Source organism: Gracilinanus agilis, chromosome 2 (assembly GCF_016433145.1).
Source record: "Gracilinanus agilis isolate LMUSP501 chromosome 2, AgileGrace, whole genome shotgun sequence".
NCBI lineage: Eukaryota > Metazoa > Chordata > Mammalia > Didelphimorphia > Didelphidae > Gracilinanus > Gracilinanus agilis.
Genome location: NC_058131.1, coordinates 545,700,778 through 545,722,695, shown reverse-complemented (window position 1 = coordinate 545,722,695; position 21,918 = coordinate 545,700,778). Strand labels below are relative to the sequence as shown.

The 21,918-nt window shown below is 36.0% G+C and overlaps 2 protein-coding genes across 2 annotated transcripts in view; one reads left to right on the top strand and one right to left on the bottom strand.

Annotated features, from left to right (window-relative positions):
• Positions 1–21,918, bottom strand: part of FAM227B (family with sequence similarity 227 member B) — a 336,182-nt gene that overhangs the window by 192,552 nt on the left and 121,712 nt on the right. The window lies entirely within an intron of this gene.
• FGF7 (fibroblast growth factor 7) overlaps positions 1–21,918 on the top strand; it is a 79,518-nt gene that overhangs the window by 54,272 nt on the left and 3,328 nt on the right. The gene's annotated exons all lie outside the window — the stretch shown is intronic.

Below are 21,918 nucleotides of genomic sequence, written 5' to 3'. Positions count from 1 at the left end.
AGGTATCAAGGAGTAGCAAGAAAGTAGAAAAGATTTCTTAGAGGATAAAGATACCTTTCATTTTTCATAACAGCATGATTTTTAAAATATAATACTACTTGGAGCCAAGCAATATATTTTAGTCACCTGTTTGCTTTTTTAAATGCCATTCTCAGAACAAAAGAGAAAACTACCAGAGTCCATAGGTTAGTGAATCAGGTAGGGAAGTCTTCATCATTTGGAGAAGGGAGTGTTTGGAGGAGATGATAGAAAGCACTAAGAATCTACGAATTTAGGAAAGAATGTGGAAGAGGGAAAACAGAGGGCTTCTCTCTTTCTGAGTTTAGGAATTGTATATGTACTTCCTGGCAAAAAGGAGAAAAATGGGCCTCATGTTCCAGAGAAGCCTATAAATGACTGTACATGTTCAGACACAAAGCAAAATCAGGAAACTGGTACAGAAATATAACTCTGTACAATACACTTGAGCTAGGTTCCCATGACATTCTTCAGTAATGTGCCATTGGACTCACTCTATTTATTACACAACTTAATAGTTTGTCTTCAAATTCTGGCATAGTTCTAATCCCACTGAAACAATCTGTTGCAACCTAAATACTTTAAAAAGAACACATTACCACCATTGTACTGTATCCTAATTTCCTGTCCAAACATTGTATACTATCTGTTTTACCTTTTCTTGTCAAAGTCTTTCAACGAATTATAGTCAGTGATTCATTTACCTACATGATAAGTCTTTTAAGCTATTTTTGATGATGTTATAGAGACAAAATTGATTAATAATATAGATGATCTCTTTCTTGATGTTGATAGTGGTGTGGGATCAGCTCTCATGTTGCAGGCTATTTCAGTCACATTTGATACCACAATTTTGCAATCATGTTGAACTGTTTAGAATTTCCTTTTGGTTTGATGGGAATTACACTTTCTGGGTTTCAATCATAATTTATCTGTTTGTGTTTCTTTTTGTTGTTGTTGGCTCTGATTTCACTACTTTCCCAATTCTTTTGGTGTCTTCCAAGGTTCTGTCTTAGATTTGTTATTCAGCAGCTACAGTATATGCCTTCTTAGGGTAAAGTTATCCAAAGACAGGACTAACTGCATCACATGTGCTAAATATGTTGCAGCAGAAGGAAGCCTATCTCAGGGACTTGGGGATGGGGTAGGAGCCCCCAAAATAGGTTCTTATCCAGTGTGCTCAGAGCTCTTTGCACCTCATTAACATGCTTTCTATTGACTATAGAATAAAATCCAAAACCATTAGCTTCATAATCATTGCCCTCCACAACTTCAATTCTTTATTTACTTCTCCAGCTTTATCTCTTATCACTCTCCTACATGAATCTTTTGTTGTAACCAATCTTGTCTATTGTTATCCAGACATATCATTGCCATTCCTTCCTTCCTTCCTTTTTTCCTTCCTCCTTCCACCCCCCTCCATCCCTCCTTTCTTTCTCTCTCTCTTTCCTTCCTTCCTTCCTTCCTTCCTTCCTTCCTTCCTTCCTTCCTTTCTCTTTCTTTCTCTTCCACCTTAGAATCAATACTTTGTATTGGTTCCAAGGCAGAAGAGTGGTAAGGGCTAGGCAATGGAAGTTAAGGGACTTGCCCAGGGTCACATAGCTAGGAAGTGTCTGAGGCCAGATTTGAATCTAGGACCTCCAGTCTCTAGGCCTGGCTCTCAATCCACTGAGCCACATAGCCGTCCTCTGCCATTCCCATTTCTGCATTGATTATTTTATGTGCTTGACCTGGACTATCCTTTGTCTTATATCCTAACCTTTTTTCTAGGTTTAGCTGAAGTCCAATTAATGCCTATTGACTGACTCCTTGAAGCTTTCCCTCATTGCCTCAGTCTACAGTGACTTTTCTCTTTTCTACATTACTTATGTTTTTTGGTCTATATTTTTCACAATAGCTTGTATTATTATCATATTCTTATAGGTTCTTCAAGTAGCATACATATTCACTGATGACAGAAACCATATTTCACATCTTTTCTCTTCCTCTTCTCTAGTACATACTTTTCATATAGCCAAATAAGTGTTTGTTAATGAAGTTAAGATGAAATTATCTGTATATTATATTTGTAGACCTCACCAATACATTCAATGTCATTAAAAATACTTGACTATTAGAAAGTAAAAAATAAATTAGTAAGTAAAAGTAAATTTGGCTGTTCTGACAGGTTCTAGAAGGATGGAGCTCTTTTACATGCATCCTGCAGCTCTTCAAGGCATCTAATTTCATTATTTGAAAAATATGTTATACTAGATTCCATGGGGTATGCTCCATTGGGTCAATCCTGAAAACAGGTCATCCCCTCTCTGAAAGAGAGCCCTTTGAAAGCACAAAACTATATAACACCAAAGAAAAACAAACACTGATTATTTAGGGTACATTCTGGTTTTAAGCAAGCAAGATTTTTGGGTTTTGTCCAAGCGTATATTTGGACAAAAATGGTAGTAGTCTTGGCCCTGTTGGTTAATGGTAATTGTGATTCCAGAGTTATATAACTGTGAATACTACTTCTCAATAGAGAGCCTAGGCTTTTCATCAGTTATGCAACACCCAAAGTTGTCAGCGACGGAATCCATCTACTTGGATGGTCCAAATATCCAGGGTTAGCAATTGGCAAAGAAGTAAAGAATAAAATCAATAAAGCTGCCATGCCAGTTGGGAGGCTGATTGGCTGAATAGAGCGCCCTTAAAGTGATGGTGCTTTCTGCTTAATCTAATTCCATGAGACTTCCTATTTAGTTCCCTGAGCAATTTCATCAAGTCCAGTCCCCGGTAGGCGGCTCCATCACTGACAGGTGCAGCTAGAAGCAATGGGTGCTCTCTCTGACCAGGGACTTCACGCATGCATTGTGGGATAATAAAGGAAAGGGGGTCAGAAGTGGAGATAAGACAGCCCTGATTTTAAAATCCCATCTTGGACCCTGAGTGGTTGTCTGGGCAGGGCCAAGGTGGCCGGTGCTTTGTTTTCCTCCCCTGGAAAGGATGGATGATACCTGTAGTGCTTTCTGAGGTTGTTGTGATAATCAAATGAGGTCATTTATATAAAGCACTTTTCAAACCTTAGAGTGCCCTATACATGCCAGCTTTTCAGTATCATCACGTTCACGTGTACTGGGCAAAATGTACAGCAAGAGGATGAGACTTGAAAAGATGCTAATTGGAGGAACATTTTTCTGGTGTGCATAGTGTTACAAAGACTATCGATGTTTATTTTTCACTAAAATTATTATTATTAAAATTATTTAATCATTACTGTGTCCTCTTCTAGGGGTAGCCTGCCATAGAGAAAAGAATGCTTAAATAATTGTCAGGAAGACTTGAGTTCAAATTTCTCCTCTGATACTTATTAGTGATGTGACCCTTAATATATAGAATGACAGAGAGTTATGGAAATGTTTATACACAGTGTCAGATCCCATTGATCTTGGTAATTAATTTATGAAATTGGTTTAAAATTATAGAGAAGTGTCAAACAAGAATTATAGGAATATGTGGTTTTCTAAGTTAATATGGGACCCTGCTACAGTGAATAGAATGCTAAAAGTGGCATTCGTTAGACCTGGATTCAAATCCCTCCTTTGACATTTATTAGCTTGGAGACCCTTAATATAACCACTTAATCTCCATGGGGTTCATGAAACTTATCTACTGTCACACAGGGTGGAGATGTGAAGCAAGTGGATAGAATTCTCACTCCGGGGGTTCTCTGAACGAAGGAAAATCACAGCTCAATTACATATTCACATATTATTATTTTCAACCACATCCCTGTACACAGGTCCTAATTGATATTATATTTTAAAGTAAAAGACATCCTAGTGTCCCACAATGATGATGACCAAGTAGACTGTTGGTGGGCGATGTTTTGCTGCCTCTTAAACAATACATAATTTTAAGCCTATCTTTTTAGTCAGCTAAGTAGCACAGGGAATAGAGAAGTGGGATTGGAATCAGGAAGAATGGAGTTCAAATTTGGCCTTTGATACTTACTGGTTGTGTGACTCTGGGCAAGTCAGTTAACCTCTGTCTGCCTCAGCTACCTCAGCTGTAAAATGGGGATTGAAAGAAGACCTACTTCTCAGGGTTGTTGTGAAAATCAAATGAGATGATATTTTTAAAGTTCTGGACATATGCTAAATGCTCAATAAATGCCGATTTCCTATTTATTCTTTCCTTTGAGAATGATGGAAAGAGAAATCAATTTGAATGAGAGGATCTGGATTCAAATGCTGTCTGACACTGATACTTGTTAGCTATGTGACCTTAATCAATTCAATATATCTTTATGATCCTCAGTTTTATCATCTGTAAAATGAGGAATAATAATTCTAAGATGCCACTTTATTTACTGATTTATTTATTTATTTAAACCCTTAACTTCTGTGTATTGGCTCGTAGGTGGAAGAGTGGTAAGGGTGGGCAATGGGGGTCAAGTGACTTGCCCAGGGTCACACAGCTGGGAAGTGTCTGAGGCTGGATTTGAACCTAGGACCTCCTGTCTCTAGGCCTGACTCTCAATCCACTGAGCTACCCAGCTGCCCCCATTTACTGATTTATTTTTGATCCCTTACCTGTTGTCTTGTTTCTAAGGCAGATCAGTAAGACCTAGGCAATTGAGTTTAAAAGACTTGCCCAGGGTCACACAGCTAAGAAGAGTCTGAGGTCAGATTTGAATCCAGGTCCTCCTGACTCTAGAATAATATACAAGTTTAGGGTTGTTATAAGCAAAGTGTTCTCTAAATATGAAATCACTATAAAAGTGTGAGCTATTGCTGTTATAGCATATTCTCCTTCACATATAAATCCTGTAATTACTATATTACATTATACTGCCATTAGCTTTTATTCCAAATTTCACTTCTCTTTTGCTGTGGTTTAGCTTCTGTAAATAAAACAGAGTAAGAATTTACAGTAGATTTCTGAAATATTCTTAGGCAAATACAATTTAAGCACTAAATGTTTCAACAAGTTCACACAACCAAAACATACTCAATAAGTATAGTGATAAATGGATAATCTTTTATAATTTTTTATCTTGATATAGGAAATTGAGTTAATTCAACAAAGTTTTGTTAAGGGCCCATTGCTATAAAATAGACACTATAGAAAATATGAAAAAAGCAAAAGCATTATTAAGGCTTTAAGCCCTGAATAGAGGGATAATTTATGTGTCCAAAATTACTAGACAATGGAAAACTGTATGGTTTGCTTTTTTAGTAAGGGAATTATTTTTGAAACAGTATATTAAAAAAGAAAAACAAATTTGCCAAAGCCCAGAAATAATAGGGAAATCATAACAAGAAAGTATAGCTTATTCCTGTTGTCATGTTGGATTGTCTACAGTGACAATTATTAAACTGAATTATTAAACAATTATTAAACTGAAAAAAGGAGGGAGAGTCCCACTGACCCTGATCAAACTCCACTGGGATATCGGGTTCAGTTCTGGGTACCCAAATTTGTGGAAGTACATAGATAAGTTGAAATGTATCCAGAAGAGAGTGAGCATATTGGAAGGAGGATTAGAAAACATAACCTACAAACACTGGAGCAAATGAAAATGTTTAACTTGGAAGAAGACAGGATTTAGTGAGCCATAATAACTGTCTTTTAAATATCTCGAGTTGTAACTTGGAAGAAGGATTAGGTTTGTTCTCCTTTGACCCCAGAAGACAGAAAATGGTAATGCGGAGTGTCTGGAGCATTGGTTTTGAAATAAGAAGACCTTAGTTCAAATTCTGATCTACTAGCCATGTGAAAATACGGGAAAAACATACCCACTAATTGGGTGAAACAGGAAAATTTGGGGAAATGACAATTTTGGGAAATGTGAAAACTTGGGAAAATTACTTAAGTTTTTTGGGCTCAGTTTCCTTACATGTAAAATGAGAGAGTTAGAGTTAATGAACTCTAAGGTTCTTTCTTGCTGTAGAACTCAGAGTAAGTGGTAAGTCTATCTCCATAATTCTCTTTAGCTTCAGATTTCAGCTGGGAACATGACTAGGGATAAAAAATTAATTATTCTCCTTTCAGGCCAGAACAGGTATATATTTCCCTTTTTTATGGCACTACTACAGGGGTTTTCTGCTGGAAGATAACTAGCTAGGGGTACTTTAATGCTCTGGAAGGGCATCCTGAACCTCCCACTTTCATCCATCTGCAAGTTCCAGAGTTTGAATCTTTAACTTCCTTAGTAACCAATGCCTTCTTCACTCTTACCCTTAGACTCCTTTCATCTAGTCCTTGTAATGAAGAGAGACAGCTTTCCAGCTTTTTCTCTTTTCTGCTGGCCTTAAAGATAATTATTTAACCTCTTTTAGATCTTCCTATTTTTTAAAATTACTAACAAGTAGGGTGGAAGGAAAGGGGGACTGCAAAATTCACATCAAATCTTAACATTTATGTCTGGCTTCCAGACTCATCTTCCTGAATTCAAATCTGGCCTCAGACACACGACCCCAGGGCAAGTCACTTTACTCCGCCTCAGTTTCTTATCCATAAAATGTCCTGGAGAAAGAAATGGCAAACTACTCCAATAACTCTGCTAAGAAAACCCCCAAATACAGAGAGACTGAAACAACTGTACAACATTAACAACTCTGGTCTTCCACTAAATGGAGATAGATTTAGACCTTAATTGTTCTTCTCCCCAACTCTTTCCTCTCTTCAAAGACTGGCTTCTTACTTTTAATCATTTTCTTGGAATAAACTAATCTAAAACTGTTCATTGTTTTAGGTTTCTGATATAGACTTGAGCTACCAAAGCTACCAGAATGTTTGGTTCTTTTTAGAATAAATTTCTGGTATTATTTCAGAGCCTGGATACTCTGACTTGAGAAAGGCCATTCTCTCTGACCTCTAAAGCTTCCTCCCCTACTATGAACTTTAAACATCTTGAATGGATTCCAGTGCTATCTCATTCACTGTCTCATTGGTGGTGGCCATGACTATAGAGCCTTGGGAACTCTTAACCTCATACTTTGTTATCTAGAATTTTTAATTTTAATTTTATTTTTAAAAATCCTTTCAGGTTCAAACCCGGCCTCAGCCACTTCCCAGCTGTGTGACCCTGGGCAAGTCATTTGACCCCCATTGCCCACCCTTACCAATCTTCCACCTATGAGACAATACACCGAAGTACAAGGGTTAAAAAAAAATCCTTTCCTTCCATCTTAGAATCAATACTGTGTATTAGTTCCAAGGCAGAAGAGTGACAGAGGCTAGGCAGTGGGGGCTAAGTGACTTGTCCATGGTCACACAGCTAGGAAGTATCTGAGGTCATATTTGAACTCAGGACCTCCCATCTCTAGGCCTGGTGCTCAATCCATTGAGCCACCTAGCTGCCCTCTGGGATAATACTTGTTAAAAACATTTATCACAGTGCCTGGCACGTAGTAGGCAGTGTACAAGCTTATTCCCTTCTCAATTTTTAAGCTAATTTGCAGAGAACAGAAAACAGATAAGTTCTGATTTCAGTTCCCCATTTTCCAGCTCTCCTCTTTTCCAAGATAACTTTAATAATTGATTTCATTTACCTACCCTTCTAGAGTTCAAAAGAGAATGACTCTTCCAGAATCCTTTGTTTATAACAGTAACAGAGAGCAGTGCTCCACCTTAAATAATAGGGTCATGCCTTCAGAGCTGGAAGGGACCTCAGAGGTCATCTAGTACAACCTCTTCATTTTAGAGTTGAGAAAACAGAGACCCAGAGAGGTCAAGTGATTAATCCAAGGTCACAGGGAAAGGCCAGCTGATAGAAATTACCCAGATTTTGTCTTCATGTTCACTGTTAATGTGTGGTTGTAGAGACAACAAATAGCTTGTCAGTATTGCATTCCCTCTGACTTGGAGAGAAAACTGCAATTTGGGGGGCTACAAAGCATAAGATTTTTCTGTATTGTACATTGTACAGTGACCGTATGTCCTTAGAATTATGCTCTATTATTCCCACTCCTGAAGCCATCTTAGGAATTCCGATAAATTCTCTCCTTCCCACAGAGGGAAAAAAGAACTTGGTTTACCATGTGAGATATGTATGGGATGATAGATCAGAAAAAGAAATCCCCCTCTAAATGTGTAGTTCTTTTGCATTCACCATAGCAAGGCACAAGGGAAAATTCATGCAAAAATTCTACATTACATCATAGCCAGAGTAATTAGTCAGGTACTGAATTCTAGATAACAAAAGATGTGGTATTTGCATATGAAAATCCTTTGCTATGCTTACAGTTTTGTCAGAATACTAAAATCATTGCCATCTGTAAAGACATATTTTTAGCCTTATTTTTAAATTAAAGCCATATTGAAATTCAGTTAGTAACCAACCATGAATATTCTGCAAAAGACTATTTACTTATTGTGTTCTCAGAATTCAGTTAAATTTTGTAACTTGATATGTTGAATTATTGAGAAATTCTTTACACATTATGGGGGTACATTACCCATTTGAGTACGTATATGTCATTTTCACATATATGGTGCACAAAAGAATTTGGCTACACTGTATTTTGCAGAGTACAGTCAAGTCTCAGTGAGATAGAATGGGAGAAATTAAATCATTTTGCATAACTAAAGGCTTTGGATAAACATATAAACCCAATAAAGATGCTGAATCTATAATCAAAAGGTTAGATACCTAGCAGTACAATCAACATTTGGTTTAGCAAAATTAAGGAAAAACTAGTTCTGTTATTTGAGATTTAATCATATATGAAAAACAACTTCTGTTAAGATAATAAATTCTAAAGATGAATACATTATTCAAGTTACAAATTGTGCCCTAACTTAAGAAGGAAAGATTTACACAGTCTGCATACCATTTTGATGTGCCCCTTTCTAAAAAATGTTTTCATTTTATCATTTCCCTATTCAAAAGCATTCATTAGTTCCCTGCTACTGATAGGATAAAATCTAAATCCTTTAGCTTGGCATTTGAGGTCCGCTATAATCTGGCCATAATTTGTCTATTCCACTTCTTTTATTACTTCCTTAAATGAACTCTACGTGGTATAGCTCATCTGTTGGCTGTCTCTCAAGTATGCCTTCCATGTTACCATTTCTGCATCTTAGCATATCTTGTATCCGTCTGCCTACACTGCTGAACCCCTTCATCTTTGCCTATCTGAATTTTATCCATCCTTCAAGGTTCAGTTCAAATTCCATCTCCCTCTTGAATCCTCTTCTTACCTTTCTAAACCATGATTCTCCATGCCTCTGTCTCTCTCTTTCATAGTATAAGCAGTTAGTCTGCTTTCTAGTGTCAAGTCTAGTTTTTTTTTTTCACTATACCATGTTGTTTCTTTGTGATTAACTGAACATTTTCATTAAATTCTATCTTTGGGCTTAAAGCTAAAGAAAACTCCAGCTAAAGTAAAAAGTTCTGAAAAATTTCTTTTTGGGGAAGGAATTATTAAGTTGGCAAGATGCCTATTGACCAAGAATTTTCCCCACCAAATTAGGCAAGGACTCTCATACTAAGTGAAGTTAAACTGCCCTGTAACTGTTTTCAAAGCTCTATAATTGCAAAATTTTCCTTTTCATTTCTAGAAAATACCTTATAGCTCTGATTATTGTCAAGTGAAGTGGTCGCAGGAACAGAGTCCTTCCATACAATACCTCTTTTAAAAATGTCTCACTGTTAAAGATTGCTTAGTCAATTGTTAGATAGCTTTATTCAAATGATTTTCTAAATCACATTAGTTATTATCCTAAGGTCTTCCCCTCCCCACCCACTTCACAGTCATGAACATAACTTTTTACACATAAACATTCTTTTTTTCTCTGTGTAATACCTATAATGGTCTTGTTATTTATAACCATTTCTCTAAATTCTCAAAGTGAATTTTAAGTCATTTTATTTTCTCATGTCTATGTTTCCTAACATAGTATCATGCACAAATTCAATGAGCACATTCTCTATTACATAGCAAAGACACAAAATATCATGAAGTAATTAGATTCAAGATTGACTCTGTAGAATGTTACCTATTCATTTAGGTTAACAGCAAATTACAGATATCCCTTCTGCACTGCGACTTTCCCCATCGCAGTTCTCATATATTGCGGGTAAGCATAAGAAATTAAATGGGAATTTTTGAGGAGTTTTGCAGAAGCCATAGACATCACACAAAGGCCAGCAGATGACAGAAAAAGTTTAGAAACTTGGAAATGCATAAAATATATGTAGAGTATCATATAATAACATACTTTATCTTGTAATACCATAAATATACATAATTTCTTTTGTAAAGTAAAAATAAATGAAAAGTTAAAAGTTTCTCAAAAGGACATGAAAATCAAGTAATTTTACATGGATTTTCCAGATCACAGGGGTAAATGACACCCTGACCCCTGTGACATAGAAGAGATACCCATAGTTAATAAATTAATTAGTGAATTAGTTAAAACTTCATATGAGATAATCAGATAACATAAAGAACTTTGAAAATCTTAAAATTCTCTGTAAATGTGAGCACACGCAGAGTATCAGACAAGTGTGTGGACACACCCAGCCTGAGCTTTATGCATGATGAGCTTCTGAAAAGTTACTTCCACAATGGATTGCAAAAATCAATTCCATAGCCTATTCTAGATCATATCATACTGACTTTTAAATGAATGCCAAGTGAAGAACAAGAACCTTTCTTAGCCCTCAAAATCCAATGCATAATTCTTCTCAATCAACTACCGAGGTTTAATATCAAACCACAAAACATATTTTAAAGGAAATCTGTTTTTATTTTCCAGTCCTCTAGCACAATATAGTTGAGCAGGTGGATTTTATTATGGCTGAAATGAAATAGCAAGAAGAGCAGTATTGACACCAAGTTACTGGCCAGAAACCTTTAAAATATTTTTGGGTTGTTTTTACTGACACAAGCATCATTCTAATGCTATTTAAATAGTGTTTACTATGAGTCAGGCACTGTGCTAAGAGCTTTGCAAATATTATCTCATTAGATTCTAACAACTACTCTGGTAAATAGGAAGGATTATTATCGTCACTTTACTTATTATAAAACTAAGGCAAATACTGACTTAATTTAATTAAGAAACTAAGGAAAACAACGATTTAAGCAACACAGCTAGTGAGTATCTGAGGCAGATCTTTCTGATCCCAGACCCGATGCCCTTTCATATCATAAGAACTTAATTTTAGAGAAAGTAATTTTAAAGGCAAAATCAGAAGTAACAATTAATGAATATTAATTGGACAATTCTGAAATCTGATGAAAACATTTTAAAAGTTTTATTAACCAGATTTAAAATTTCTAAACTATTATTCTCAAGAATACTCATAAATGATATCGACCTACTCATCATTCCGTCTCTTGATCCTGTGAATGTGTGGTGTTTTCTCGTACCTATCTTCTATGCCTTGAATCCTTTTTTTTTTTTTCATCTCCACTTAGTTTCTCTGGCTTCCTCCAAGTTGAGGCTAAAATTCCACCTCCTGCCAAAAGGCTTTTTAATCTCCCTTAATGCTAGTGCCTTTTCTCCATTCTTTGGAGATAATTAATAGAGGACAAGGATTGTCTTTTGTCTTTGTTTCCCCAACGCCTAGGATAGTGCTGGCACATAGTAGGCATTTAATGTTACCAACTGACTGACACTAACATTAAAGGGGCTCAGGAAAAGCTTCCTACAGAGGTGGGATTTTAGCCAAGACCTGATTAAGCTGAGGAAGTTAGTTATGACTTATATAGTATGACCTCATTGTACTTGAACTCAACACATGTGAATTCTGGTATACAGGTTTGGCAATTGAAAAAAAATAAAGGCAGAAAAATATATAAAAAGTTTAAAAATTACCCGCAAAATCTCTTACATTTCTCTAAGTAGTGTAAAGTCTTAGAGCAATTTGCCCTATCACTCTCATTCTCACTGTCTGAGTCATTGTTTATTAATGCTTTGTTTATTCTTTGTTTATTAATGCTTTTTCCATTACTAATAATGGCCCCCAAATAGAAGAGTAGTGATGCTGGTAGCTTTGAAAAGCCTAAGAAAAGTTGTGAAGTGTCTAGTTATGTTTGTATAAGGAATACATATTAAATAATGGGTTTACTATTATGTGCAATTTTCAAATTATGATAAGGGTCTTGGAACCTACAGGTCATGTAAAGAAAGGTCCTCCTGTATATGGAGAAACTGGGACCTTGAGAAGTGAAGGAATTTGCACAAAATCACCTATTATTCATTAGTAGGGGTTGGAATTCTAACCCTAGACTTCTGACTACAAATCCATGGCTCTTTTCATGATGTTGCACTGTTTCCTTGGTCAGCAAAGATGTTTCCTAATGAGCTTAGTGAGTTATTATTGAAGATCACCAAAAGAGTGGACATCATGAATGGATGTATCCATGAATGATCATGCATTTAATTTATTAAGCACTTACTATGTGCCAGGCTCTAGGGATACAAATCTAAAAGCAAAGATAGCTCCTAATCTCAAAGAATTTACATTCTAATTGGGGGAAGGGGAGAGACAATGTACACAGAGGAGAGCAGACTGGGGAGGGGGGCATTTTGGCCCAAATAGTTACAGGAATACTGAATAGGATCATGGGGGAATACGTAGATCCATGGGGCAGCTGGTTGGCACAGTGGATAGTGCCAGGTCTAGAGTCAGGAAGCCTGAAAATTTGGTCTCAGACCCTTACTAGCAGTGTGATCCTGGGAAAGTCACTTAACCCTCTGTGTGCCTCAGTTTTCTCATCTGTATAATGAACTGGAAAAGGAAATGGCAAACCACTCTAGTATCTTTCCAAGAAAACCACAAATGGAGTCACATGGAGTGGGATACGCCTAAAAAAGATTTAAAAACAACATATTAACAGAAAGCCCAATCAGAAACAATGGCAGTTGGTTCAAGGTCCAGATCTAGAGGAGGAGTATAGCGACTCAGCAGAGGTAAAAGATAAAGAAGTTGTGAAGGAGATGGTTGGAGAGGAGAGTGTGAAGGACCACTAAAGTTTTTCTGTAGGAGTGTTCTGGAAGAGATAGTCATCAATAGAAGGAGGATATTAATAAGAAGAAAAACGGCTTTTGAATGAAACCAAGGCATTTATACCTAACACAAGAAAGGCCCCAAAGAGCTGGAAATAGGGTGGGGTATGCAAAAATAAAGGTGATAAAACAGTGGATTTTGTTTTATAAACAATCTAAAGCATACAGTTTCGTTTAACCTAGAAAGAAAGGCAATGGTCAAATTTGTTAAAAGCACAAAAGATACGGTTGAGAAGATGAAAATTTTCACCAAATTGCAGAATTAGGGGGCATCCCATAAAGGTTGAAAGAAGTAGGGAAATGTCAATTTATACATTGTATTTTTTCTTCCAAGAAGTGATATCTAGGCCAGACAGATAAATGGGTTGAAAGGAAGTTCCAGACAAATTCACAAATTGATTTGTCTCCAAAATGAAACTACTTGGGAACTTATTTCTAACCCTGTAAAGCAGACATCATAGAAGCAACAGAAAACACTCAAAGGTAACCCAGCAAAAACAGATGGCATTGTGTGGGCCTCGAATCTAACTCAGTGTGTCACTTCTCATGAGCTAAGGCTTCTGAGATAGAAAAATTTTTTAATTTATTATATGAACTGGATTTATTAAGAGCCAATATCTGTGACTTCTCAAAACTTCAACATTCATATTGTCAATGAAGTGATACTGAATCATAACTATAAACTATTATGCTAATGTGTAATATCCTCTGCTTTGCACATTAGATAACTACTTTAATTCCAGTGGACTTTATACCCGTAAATTACCATTACACAAATAAAAAAAAGATGCCATATGAATGGTAAGCTCATGAATTTATCTTACATAAGTTACCAGAAGCAATGACAAACATAAAATTAACTTTGGTTTAGTGGTTAATGTTTTGTAGTACATATTTTTATAGCATATTTTGTGAATAAATCCTTCTCCTGTGAATTAGAAGTCAGAGTGTTGTAAACCCAAGAATATAATCTTTTCATGGGCCTGGGTCAGAAATGGAAGGCCTATTTTCTGAACTCTAAATTTCACCTCTTAAAGGAAGGGCAAGGTAAAGTGCAGTTGATTCTGTTGGAAGAGTTTACAATTCTCCAGAGTTGATTTTTATGGCACAGAAAAAAAAATTGCTTATTACAGGCATCTGGCAGCAGATAATTTTCTATGGCAGGGGTTCTTAAACTGAGGCCTATGAACTTGGGTTCTTAAGAAATAGATATTTTGCTAACTATATTTCAACATAACTGATTTCCTTTGTAATCCCATTGTATTTTATTTTGTGTATATAAAGTTATTGTTCTGAAAAGGGGTTCGTAGGTATTACTAGACTATCAAAGGGATACATAACACAAATAAAGGTGAGATCAACTCTACAGTCAACTGGGTATAAATCAGTTTACATTTGTAGAATCATGAAATTTATTTTTTCTCTTTTGGCTTGGAAGTATGTTCTTGTGCAGTGTGGTGGTAGAAGGGAAGAGAACTGGATATAATTATAAATACATACTACCTCAGATTACTTCATTCTATTAATGACTGTACTCAGAACTTGGCATAGGCCTTGAATGGTATGTAGGGATATAAAACCTCCAAATCCACTGAAAAAAGATATATCATAAAATCTGCATTTCATTTTTACTGAAATCTGATGCCTGGTTTAGATTTGAGTACAAGATAAAGGAAGGCCACCTCTTCCCCATCATACTGACCACATTTTAAAGGTAGAATAAACAGATGTATAAAAATCTAACTATAGAACAGGGATTTAAAAGAAATCCTTAAACCAACCAAGCCTATGGGAAGACTGCATTTTTTGTCTTGGCTAAAATAAGAAACTCAGAAGTTTGGAGTGTCAGATTTCATTGTGGTGACATTTCCCAAGAGAAGGGGCCTTAGAAGCTCAGCTCTACAGTTGTGCTTTTGAGCTCTTTGGGCTGCATCAGTTTTAAAGGAGAATTTACTGAAAACGCTATTAAGTTTCACTTTGAAATCTAAACATTATAACAAAATAATTCAATTCCCTGAAGCAAGATGGAGACTAAAAATAGAGTAAATACCAAAAAAAAAAAAAAAAAAAAAAAAAAAAAAAAAAAGAAGAAGAAAAAAGAAAGAAAAAAAACAAAGGGAGATAGAGGTTTGGTGAGATTAACTGACTTTCCCCCCCATTCCATTCTTCTAACATCCTACAACAGTTGCATTTGAAATATGTCCTCTCTCTGAGTTCACCACACCTTTATGAGGGGCAAAATAATGTTTTAACCTTTAAATTTTCGATCCTGCAAATGGTTAATTTTATAATCATGATTTTGATATATAATTATATTACAGTCTTAAAGGTAAAATCTTAGTAGTGAAAATGCCTGAAAGATTCTCCATATTCATGAAGTTATTGTCATATCCCAGTAGAAAGCCTAAAAATATGTTATCTTACTCGTAGGTTATAATGAATTGCTCCATGATGAATCAGATCCAGGAAATGTTTTTCTTGTCTCTATCCTTCTAATATTTATTATCTATATTGAAAATAACTGATAATGGACTGTGTACTATAAAGGAAAAAGGACAAGAGTTGAACTTTTTATAGTTCATCTAAGTGGCACCTGCCCTTCAAAATTCCTCTTCTCCCCTTTACCTTCTCCAAGGAAACAACCAACTAACTTTCTAAATCATCCATGAAATAACTTAGCATACAGTACCATATAGAAACTTAGGGGAGAGAAGTATGTGCATAATAAAATCCTCTTTCTTCTTTGAACTCTGAACTTTTTAAACTTATTAAGAGAAAGATTAAGAGATGTCCTGTTTTATCATTAGCTCCTGTAGACTATAGTTTTTAGTAATTAATAAGTTTCTGAATGTTCTAGTTTATTGCTAACCTCCTGAATTTTGGGGTTTTATTAGATACTCTAATTGTTGTAAGGAAGGAAGGAAAGAAGGAAGAAAGGAAGCATTCAGTAAGGATCTACTATGTATAAGACTGTATGCTAAATGATTTGAAAATATATCTTTTGCTTTTCAAAACAAAATGGAAAAGTAAATGTTATCCCCATTTTACAGTTGAAGAATTGAGGTAAATATTAGCATAAATAATTTGCCCAGGGACATACAACTAGTAAATATCTGAGGCTATGGATTTTCACTCATGTCTTCCTGGCTTTAAGATCTAAAAAGATATTCAGTTATGACCTTTGTTACAGTTTAGTAATCAGAGATAAGTTAAGCCCTCTTTTTGTTGCTTATTTCACTTTAACTCATGTCGTTTAAAAATTTGGCATTCATTTTCCTTATTTGTCCATTTTTTTCTTCTAAAAATGAAGCATTCACATTTTTTCTCAAGAAGTTAAATTTAAATGGTAACATTTGGATAGCTTTTAAAAGCCTGTTTTAGTATAAATTTGATTTTTAAAATAAAAACTAGTAGGATTTTGTTCATAGTAGGCTAGTGCTTTTGAAAAGTGAATGACAATTTAAGGAGAAAAATATAACATCAGAAATTTAAAGCTGGAGGAGGCCCTAGAACTTAATCTATTTAGAAATAATGCTTTATAGATAAGTAAAGTAAGGCCCCAAGAGGTAAAAGGATTTGTTCAAGGTCACACAGGTAGTAAGTGGTGCAGAAAAGACGGTATCTTGCATAATTTGACTTAAAATCTGATACTCTTCCACTTGTTGTACTAGGCAACATCAACACAAAAAGTCAAGCATATTTTTACATATTAAATTTTTTTCTCCCCATGCTGTAAAAAGTGATTATAAAGTTATAGAAATAGGTTTTAAAAACATTTCACACCCTTCCACGGCGAGGATACAGATAACTTTAGCAGAACAGAGCATTAACATTAATGTAGTAGTGGTGGTTCATCGTTGGACCATGCAGGTCTGAGAGGAGCTTTAAAGGAGATACATTTTTATCATATCTGAAACAATAGAGTGAAGAATTGCCACATTCTGCCCATGTATAGCAGCAATGTTTCTTCCAATAGCTATATAATAGTAGTTAGGTGGCACAGTGGACAGAGTGCTGGGTTTGGAGTCAAGAAGAACTGAATTCAAATCTAGCCTCAACCGTGTGATGCTGGACAAGTCACTTAACATCTGTTTGACTCAATTTCTTCATTTGTAAAATGGGGCTAATAATAGTACCTATCTTCTGGTTGGAGAGGATCAAACAAATATTTGTAGAAGTGCTTAGCAGAGTACCTGGCCCATAGTAGGCACTATATAAATGCTTATTCCCTTCCCCCACTTTCTTTCCCCTCCCTTTTCAATGAATCACTATGACAGGAAATAAGAAAACAAACCAAAAAAATAAAATTCTTTTCTCAAGGAGTTTCTATTCTACTTGAGGATAGATCATGTACAAATATAAGGAAACTCAAGATATGTTTGAGGAGGGACAGAATACTAACAATAAGAGGCAGAGGGAGGAAGGTTAAGGAAGCCTTCGTGGAAAAGATAGAACCTGAGCTGAGCCTTGAAGGTAGATAAAACATTCAGAGATCTGGAGCTAAGAAGGAAGGGCTATCCTTATCCAAATCAAAGAGCAGCTAATAGCCTCAGACTGACTAGAACACAGAGAAGGTGAAGGAGAGTAATGTGAAATAAGAATGGAAAAGTAGATAGGAGAAAGTTTGTGAAGTCATTCAACAAGCATTTATTAATCACCATATGCTAGACACTAAACTAAGTGCTGGGGACCCAAGGAATGGCCAAAAAAAACCAGTCCCTATCTTCAAGGAATATACATTTTAATGGGAGAGATCACATGTAAATTAGTAGGTATGTATGCATTTATATATACATGTGTGTATATATATAAGTTTATGTATATAAATACATGTATGTGTATAAAGTTTTCCAAGTTCCCCATTAATTTAATTTATATATATATATATATGCATATACAGAATTGTGTATACACACACACACACATTTGAAAGTAATAGCTGGGGAACTTGAAAAATCCTCTTGCAGAGGATGAGTTTCGAGCTAAATTTTGAAGGAATCCAAGGGAGAAATAAGGAAATAGGGCATTAGAGGCATTGGGGACCCCAAATTAAAGTCAGGGAGATGGAGTATTCTGGGTAAAGAACAGTAAGTAGAGTGTAGACTGCTTGAGAGGAAGTAATATGTAGGAGAACTAGAAAAGTAGAAAGGGGTCAGGCTGTTAATAGTTTTAAATGGCAAAAGATGACTATATATATATACACATATATATGTTATTCTATAAGTAATAAGGAATTACTAGAGCTCATTGAGTAGAAGGATGATGAAAAATCACCTTAAAAGCTGAGTGGAGGATGGATTGGCATAGGGAGAGATTTAAGGCTGGAAGGCCAATCAGAAGGCTTTTGACCCAGATTAGAGTTATAGTCATATGAATGCAGAGAAAGGGATGCATACAAAATATAGATATCCAAATAAGATAGAGATGACAAGATTTGGCAATGTGTTAGGTATGTGAGATGAGTGAGAATGAAGGGCAGAGCATGATAGTAACGTTTAAAAGTTGAGTGATTAGGAAGATGATGGTGTTCTTGACAGGAATGGGGAAATTCTGAAGGGGGAGGAGAGTTTTTAGGTAAAGATGATTAATTAGTACTGTTTGGACATATTGAACTAGAGATAAAGGTTGGATATAGGATCTGGAAATTTTATGTGCCTGGAGATGATAATTAAACCCAGGGGAACTGAAGAAATAATTAAGTGAAATAGTAGAGTGAACTAGAGGGTCCAGTACAAAGCTTTCAAGGACATACATTGTTGGGGAGCATGGCATGGATGGAGAATCCATAAAAGACTCCGAGATAGGGGGCAGCTGGGTAGCTCAGTGGATTGAGAGCCAGGCCTAGAGACAGGAGGTCCTAGGTTCAAACCTGGTCTCAGACACTTCCCAGCTGTGTGACCCTGGGCAAGTCACTTGACCCCCATTGCCTACCCTTACCAATCTTCCACCTATAAGTCAATACACAGAAGTTAAGGGTTTAAAAATAAAAAATAAAATAAAATAAAAAAAAGACTCCAAGATGAAACAATAATACATGTAGGAGGAGACCCAAGAGAGAGCAGTGTTATAAAATCCTAGAGAAGAGAGACTATCTAGAAGGAGGAGATCAAGACTGTTACATTTTTCAGAGAGGTCAAGGAGGCTCAGTATTAAGGCTATTAGATGTGTCAATTAGGAGATCTTTGGAGACTTTGGGGGGAGCAGTTTCAGCTGAATGATGAAGATGAAAGCCATATGTAGAAGGTTTAAAAGAGGGTAAGAGGAGAGAAAGTGACATTTTAGACTTTTTTAAGGACTTTAGCCAAGAAGGGAAAGAGAGATAACATGATAGCTGGGGAGGGATGGTAAAATCAAATGAAGACTTTTTAAAGATGGGAGAAACATGGGTATGTCTATAGGTAGCATCAGGGAGAGAAGAGGTATGAAGAGGAAGAAGGGGAGAAGAAAAAGGGGAGAGAGGAAGAAGTAGAAAGCAGAGGAAGGGGGACAGAAGGAAGCAGGAAAGAAGGAATGGGGAAATGGAAGAAGGGAGGAAGAGAAAGAAAGAAGGGAGAGAAGGAAGGGTGGGACTGGAGGGAGGGGGACAAGAGGAAGGGGGAGAGAAGGAAGGGTGAGAAAGGGGGAGAGATTATAGTGTTCAAGGCTCTTTTTTAAGGTTCAGCAACCAGGTAGTCAGTGATGTTTCCTGTAACATTTTAAAATGCCACATTGGATACTTTATATTTTATTTCCTAATGGCAAGAGGGCGCCATGACAGTTTTATTTTAATTTTTTTTTTTTACTTTCTATCTTGGAATAGATACTAAGTACAGGTTCCAAGGCAGAAGAGTATTATGGGCAAGGCAATGGGGGTTGTAACTTTCCCAGAAAGGAGTGTCTAAGGTCAGATTTGAACATAGGACCTCCCTTCTGAAGTCTTGGCATTCCCTGAGCCACCTAGCTGCCCCTGAGTCATGACAGTTTTTGAGCATTGGACTTTTATGATAAAATATTTATCTTGAGAAAATTGTTTTGTTGCTATAGAGGATGGATTAGATAAGGGATAGATGAAATGGAGAAATCTAGTAGGAGATTTATAATAATGAAAATGAAAGGTGGTGATGGCTTAAAGGTACAGTGCTGGTTAAATGAGAAGAAAGAAGGGAACAGATGGAGAGATGTGGGGGTAGAGCCAGTTGGACTTGAAGTTGATTTGATATGAGGATGAAAGAAAGAAAAGAGTTAAGGATGACTTCTAGTGTATGAACTTAGTGAATATTTCAATGATCCTATTATAACCAGTTTCAAATGAGAACATGGAAATTGCTACAAATACAGCAGAATAAGTTTCATAAGCATCTAGTCTGTGTTAGACATTGGGGAGGGGGATACAAAAGGAAAAGTGAAACATCCCATGCCTTTAAGAAATGTCCATGTCCCTTCCATTACTAGGACAATTGATCATTCTAGGGGAATGGAGAATGGCAGGCACTCAGGAGGTAGTATTCTCTGAGACTGAAAGGGAAAGTCAGAGTTTTTTCAGAAATGTACAAAGAGGAGAAGGGACCTCAAGAAGGTAGCCAAAATATCCTTTTCTGATCCAGATATCAAAATCATTAAATAAATATGTTCCATTTTAGAAAAGTCCAGAAATGCAGTGTCCATAAACCTAATTAATAAATGATTTCATTTTTAGAACATTCATCTTTATGTGGGGCCTAAATCTTTTCAATCATGCCTGACTCTTGGAATTATCTTGATAAAGATACTGGAGGAGTTTGCCATTTCCTTTTGCTACACATTTTACAGATACAGAAACTGAGGCAAACCAGAGTTAAATGACCTGTCCAAGGCTAGATTTAAACTCAGAAAGATGAGGCTTCTGGTCCTCAGATCTGGCACTCTATCCACTATGCCAACAAACTTTTTACAGAAAAAACTGATTTTCCTTTACTTCGTCCTGAAAATAAGAGCAATTGGCTATTAGCATATCTCATGTATAGATGTACATACATATTTAAGTTATTACTTAGTTTTCACTCATCTACTTTAATTTTCGGCACACATCCTCTGGGAATTTTTCCATTTGTTCTCTGACCCAAACCTTCCATAGTTCCCTTAATATGCTTTTGCAATTACTTTAAATATTTGTAGGTGAGCTCTCTGTCTTGCTTATAAATTGTGGGAGTTTAAAAATTAAGACCAATTAAAAAATCTAGTTCTATATTCTTTGAGAGCACTCAAGTATTATTTATTGGAGATTAAGTGATATAAATTCATTTTAATGCCCTTCATATATATTTTTCTAAATCCAGTCATGTTTTGTTGCTTTCTTCTGAATGCTTTTCAAGTGCTCATCACTTTTTTAAACCCATACCTTGTATTTAAGAATCGATACTAGGTATCAGTTCTAAGGGAGAAAAGCAGTAAGGACTAGGCAACTGGGGCGAAGTGACTTACCCAGAGTCACACACAGTAAGGAAGTATCAGAGGCCAGATTTTAACCCAGACCTGGTGCTCTATCCACAGTACCACCTAGCTGCCCATTTTCAACACTTTTGGAATAGAGAACATTAAACTGAATGGACTCTGACTAATGATTAGCATCGTATGATGGAAAAATCTTTCCATTTATCTTATATTCCGATTTATAGATCCCTTGTTCGAAACAGAACAAATGCTATATAAAATACACAAGACTTTTGTGAAGTAGGTACTTATTTTGTTTTACAGGCAGAAAAATCAAAGCAAATAAGATGTAAGATATCAATAATAAATATGCAAAAAATCAAAGTGGTGAACCAAAGTGATAGAGGAAAAAGTTTCGCTTCAGTCATTTGGGTATTTCATTTGAGGACCCAGAGTTGAGTGAATCATCAGCAAAAAATGTAAAATCTTAACCTAATTATGTGCTGC